The sequence below is a fragment of the Mesitornis unicolor genome, unplaced genomic scaffold (genome assembly GCF_000695765.1).
Source record: "Mesitornis unicolor isolate BGI_N332 unplaced genomic scaffold, ASM69576v1 scaffold12201, whole genome shotgun sequence".
Taxonomy (NCBI): Eukaryota; Metazoa; Chordata; class Aves; order Mesitornithiformes; family Mesitornithidae; genus Mesitornis; species Mesitornis unicolor.
In genome coordinates this window covers 6,107-12,292 of record NW_010165820.1, presented here as the reverse complement: position 1 = coordinate 12,292, position 6,186 = coordinate 6,107, and positions in this window count along the sequence as shown.

The window sequence follows — 6,186 nt, the reverse complement described above, 5'->3', positions numbered from 1 at the left end:
GGGAAAGACAAATGCAGTCTTTACCCTTGAAAGAGCAATGGCCCCTTGCCATAGAGCATACAACAAACAAATCCCAAAACACTGGTTTTTAACTCAGAGGGAATCTGTATCTGAGTCCAAAAATAAAGTAGTGCTTGTGTTTCTTGGCCATTCCCGTATGTTGCAAAAAAACTAGAGCTGTATCCCAACACAAGAACTGAACTGTGTATTTCCCATTCCCTGTAATCTGAAGGATTATAGCCAACTATAGTAGACATTGCTGTAGAAAACACTCCCATATTGGCTACACATCTACTCCTTATACTATTCAGTGGGAAAGACATGGGCAGCCAGACACGTTCATCTTTCTCACATAAGTAGAAAACACTAGAACCTACTTGTGGTCCAACAACCACTGTAGTATGGAGCAGGGCTGTGGGATACATGCAGTGCACTACGTGGACCCCCTGTGAAGGCAAGGCACACAGCTGATCCGCTGCCATGTGACTGAATGTGTGATGAGCAGAGTCAACCTTATCTCATGGCTTATCTCTTCGGTGCATATCTATTCATGGGAGCTGATCAAACTGCCCAAAATGCTGGGAAAGAACATCTTTGGGAGCAAGATGAGTGTTGTCTGAATTGTTCAGAAACTTCATTCAGAGGTAGGAAAAACTCTCTAGTGGCTCAGGAACTGGACTGGTTTTCTGGAAAGCTGAGCCTTTACCCTGGTGTCATGTCTGACATGGCTATATTGCCTCTCTATAGCGCTGCTTCCCATGTTTTGCCCATCATTTTACACAAAAAACTCTCTAGTGGCTCAGGAACTGGACTGTTTTTCTGGAAAGCTGAGCCTTTACCCTGGCATCATGTCTGACATGGCTATATTGTCTCTCTATAGCGCTGCTTCCCATGTTTTGTCCATCATTTTACACCTTGAGTGTAAGACTGTGGTGTTGGGACTGACTAAGGATATTTTGTCATGTTGTGTCATTGCTCTTTGATGTTCATTGGTATCTACATAGTGCAGAGACACTCAGCTGCAGACCTTGCTGATAATAAGCTATAATAATAAGAAGAATATAGATGCATGGGGATGACTGAGGCTGAATTCTGGTGGCATTGTTTGTTTCTTCTTTCTTCCTCTATTGCTTAAAAATAACTTTATTTTTAGGACAAGATAGGCGCTGAGAACCCCAGATGCTGGCCTTGGATTTCGATGTAATGGAATGTCTTCTCATTTTTCAGCCTGGACTCCCATTACAGAGTTACAAAATGTGCTGTTCCTGATGTTATTTGGATAAATATTTTTTGTTTGTTTTGTCTTGTTTCTTCATGGGAAGAGGGTGGCCTCTGTGGAGATTCAATACACTTAGGAAACTGAAGAAACTGGAATCTGAACTATGAATACCTGGGCATTGTCATTTCTTTCTGGTGCTGAATGCAAACAGCAATACAGAATTGTTACGCGAGAGTGGAGAAAAAGGGCATATTTTTTTCATTACAAAATCAATCAAAAAAATGTATTTGTCATTTAGCCATACCCTTCCTTCTCCATCCCTCTTCCTTCCAAAACAAAAGACCTTTCTTTTTGTTTTTATTGCATTTGTAAGAAAAAAAAAATAGTTGTAAGAGAATAACAGAGAAAAGAGACTAAATCAGTTGTATAAATCTCACTTATGTAAGGAATACGCTTAGTCTACAATAAAAATAGAATGTCCAGCAATCAGGAACAAACACAGCCTTGTTCATATGTTTCTCAGCTTTGGAAGATACCACCATTAACATATAAGATCTAAAAGAAATAAAAAAAACAAAGCAAAACAGAACTGTACACTATGTCTGCTAAACTGCATCTCTTCTCCACAAGAACTACTTCCCATTCCAACAGTCTGACCTATGAAATAAGTAAAAAGTCTTTCCCAATGCAAAATGGAAGTTGTTCTAATATACATATCTTGGTCCTTTTTGCAGTAAAACATGGGATTCTTTGTCACCTGGTTTTGTCATTGTTTCTGTGTCTGTGTGAGGGAAGGGGAAATGGGAAATAAATGCTGTTGGGAAAAATCTCAGTAGAGGCAAAGGAAAGTTGAGAAGCATGAAAAAGCACATGGATTACGCTGGCTCATTTTCTGGGAAACAGTAATTTAAAAAGTAAAGAAAAAATAGATATATCCTTTGAAGGCAGAAAAGGGAGAAGCTAGATGCTGGTACAGTTTGTTAAGAATTATCAAATGGTCTGAATATGCAACACTCCATTTAAGCAAGAGGTATTGTTAAAACCAACAGCTTGGAAACTTAGTGGAAGAACGATAATCAGTGGAACATCGGAATACCAGGGTACAAACTGCACAGAAATGACTGAATAGATCATGCCCACAAAGAGGAATTGCTATGAAACTATCGAATTACATGAATACACGAGCTGTAACAAAATGTACCATTGAATAGCCGTAATAGAAAATCAGCAGTTAGAGAGCTAAATGCAGCATCAAGCTGATGGCAATAACAATAGAACGGAAATTCAACAAGCTAGTGCAGAGGGAGGAGTAAAAAGGTGCTAATAATGACGTAAATGTCTTATATACAGCTTGTGTTAACTGTGTACAAAGGTGCAAGTAAGTGGTAAATAAAATTGTCATCATGAATCACTGGTTTTGTAGAAAACACCTCGGAAGCATCCATTAGTCCTGAACAGAGCACTGCATTAAACAGGACGTTGATAAGACCATGAGATTAGCAACAAGGTCTGCTCTAGTGTGCCAGTGATGGCCACCAGTTAGTCACCACCAGTGGTCCATCTCCTCATCAGGCTCTTTTTGTGGGCACCCATTTCCACTCTCAGCTCCTATGATTTAGTAGGACCTACTTTGTCTTGGAGCAAAACATCATTTCATAGGCATCTTGCCTTCACCATCTTGTACATATTTATTTAGACCCTAATGATAGCCTAATATTGTTTTGAATCAAAGTTGCACAGTAGGTGGACAGTGTAGTTCTTTCTCTTTTACCTGCTGGTACAACGAATCACCTGGGCATGTCTTCTGTCTTCTGCAATATTCTTACGAGGGGATCTCTAGATTAAAGACTCTTTGAGGTCCAGGGCTCATACAACTGAGGAGCACCATAAGGGCTCGGTACAGAAACACTCTGCTAGAAGTTACCTTCTGCTACCTCTTCTGTGTCCTCCAACCTCTGTTGTTCTGTCTCCAAAGCTCATCTATAAATTGGGCTACTGGCATCACAAAATGACTCCTACATGGCCTAGTCTAAGGCCTGACCTGTCAGAATTTACCTCAAAATCAAAACATGGTTGGTTGTTCTGACTTCTTTTCAGAGAGATTCAGTTACCACTGAAGGTGCAACTTAGGTGAAGGAGAAATCCTGATCTCTCCAATGGCCATCAGATGCTTTCTTCCTTAACTGCTAAACACAAAGCGATCACCCTGCTGCTACTCAGACTCCCAGTAAACGGTCACCTCAAGGTATTATGTCTTATTTTTGCTGAATATTTCACCATGTATTCCGCAATGTCCCTCATCCGCGGATGCAGGTGAGCCTTTCTGGGCATATGGGTGGCATTTGCCCATCGAAGCGTAGATATCTGTAGAGGTGGTTCCTCCACCTGTCCTAGGCTTCAATGCTTATGTTATTGGTAGAGATGGGATCCGTACCCTGAGGATTACACATCATTACTTTTTTAATTACTGTTTCTGTTGTTGCTGTTACTAAAATCACAGTTGAAACACCCTCATCACATGAATACAGCAGCTGTTCCTTTGATGGAGCAACATGAGAGTCAAGGACCAACAGGCCAAGCACAACAACCTGAGGTGCAAAAGCCAAGAGTGAAAGGCAAGAGGATTCCCAAAGTGCAGCACATGGGGCAAGCTGGGCTCACCTGTTGCCTGGTGAAGCAGAAGAGAATAAAATAACAGCTGGGGTTTCACCCCAAGTGCATTGGCAGGGCTCTTTGAGGAAGGATCTCCAGGTCAGTCCAAGATGCATAAGTAAAACTGTGTGTAGAAGGCTGGAATTGTGCCTTCCAAGTCTCACAGAATCACAGAACGTTAGGGATTGGAAGGGACCTCAAAAGCTCATCCAGTCCAATCCCCCTGCCCGAGCAGGAACACCCAGATGAGGTTACACAGGAAGGCGTCCAGGCGGGTTTTGAATGTCTCCAGAGAAGGAGACTCCACAACCTCTCTGGGCAGCCTGGGCCAGTGCTGTCACCCTCGCTAAGAAGAAGTTTCTTCTCAAATTGAAGTGGAACCTCCTGTGTTCCAGTTTGTGTCCATTACCCCTTGTCCTATCATTGTTTGTCACCGAGAAGAGCCTGGCTCCATCCTCGTGACACTCACCCTTTAAATATTTATAAACATGAATGAGATTTCCCCTCAGTCTCCTCTTCTGCAAACTAAAGAGCCCCAGCTCCCTCAGCCACTCCTCAGAAGGGAGATGCTCCACTCCCTTGATCATCTTTGTAGCCCTACGCTGGACTCTCTCCAGCAGTTCCTGTCCTTCTTGAACTGAGGGGCCCAGAACTGGACACAATATTCCAGATGCGGTCTCACCAGGGCAGAGTAGAGGGGCAGGAGAACCTCTCTGCCCTACAACCACCCCTTCTGATACACCCCAGGATGCCACATCTCAGGACACACAATTGCTGAATTTTGTTTTCATGAGCACAAGATTCACTCACAAGCAAACTGGAATAAATAAGCAAGATCTCCCACTTCCCTTCCCCTCCTTCTCTTCCTTACCCTTAACCCCAAATAAAAAAAAAAATCACCTCCCATCTAGAGAAATTTTCTTTAAAGAAAATTGTGGGCAGCAGACACGCCAAGTTTCTAGAAGATCTTTTTATAGCAGTAGCATCTGGCTCTTTGGGAGACTCCGTAGGGAGTTTTCTTGGTGACTTTATATCTGCTGTGGTTAAGCTGCTAATGGACTGGCTGTCTGGGCTGCTGCCTGCTCCGCTGATTTCTTAGTACCATGCTTTGGTTATTTGAGGAGCTCGAGCCTATTGACTTCTTGCCAGAATTACATAGTACATTCCAGCAGTAACTCGCGTTGCGACACCCAGTCATGCAGAAGGGGTTTCAGATGGAGCAAAAATATTGGCTGGCATTTCATTACCCTCTTCTTAAACCCACCAAAGCCTGGATTAAAGCAAGGGGTGAAGCGTGGGGGGTTCTTTTTGATCCAGATGCCAAAGGGAAAGTGAATATTGTAATATTTCTTCCAGTGATGTCCACAAGCAAATAAACAAATAAATAGATCAATAATTTAATCGAGGGGGGAGGGGGCAATAAAAAAATACTTTGCCCCCTAGTGATATGATCCAGCTCAATTTTTACTTATCCATCACTCTAAAAGCTACTTTTTAACCTCAAATAATTAATTATTGTTTTGATGTGAAAAATCAAAATGCATCCGTCTGCATCATTTTGAAATGAAACATTTTTACATTTTTCAACATTTTCCTCTATGACCGGAATTATTTTCTTTCAGTCAAACCTGTTGTCAAAATTACACCTGACTTTAAGGAGGAATTTCCTCCATAATGCCATTCCCCAGAGAATCTGCAGGTTTTCCCAGAACCAGTTTCAGGATTAATTTTTCTCAGCGGACCCATTTGGCTTTTCATAGCTGTTTCTTCTATGATGAGATTAATTGGCCCTTAGAAACACTGTTTTTTCCCTCCACTGAGAATAAAATGACCCTGAAAAACTGCATCAGGAATAGGTTTTCTGAACTCAATACAGTTGCCTAAACAGTGATATGTCCTGTCATTTGCAATGCTCTAGGTTATTGCCTCATTTTGTTCAGAAATATGCCTAACTTTAAACAGTCTGGTCTAATGAAAGGCATCCTTGCTGATGGCAGCAGGGTAGGATTGATGCCGTAATAACCCCATGCGGCGCTACAGGCTTGGGGACAAGTGGCTGGAGCTGCCAGGCAGCAAAGGATCTGGGGATGTTGGTGGACAGCAGGATGCTCATAAGCCAGCAATGTGCCCTTGAGCCAAGAAGGCCAACACCATCCTGGGGTGTATGAGAAGGGGTGGTTGTAGGGCAGAGAGGTTCTCCTTCCCCTCTGCTCTGCCCTGCTCAGACCACATCTGGAATATTGTGTTCAGTTGTGGGCCCCCAGGTCAGAAAGGACAGGAACTGCTTGAAAGAGTCCAGCAGGGCCACAAAGGTG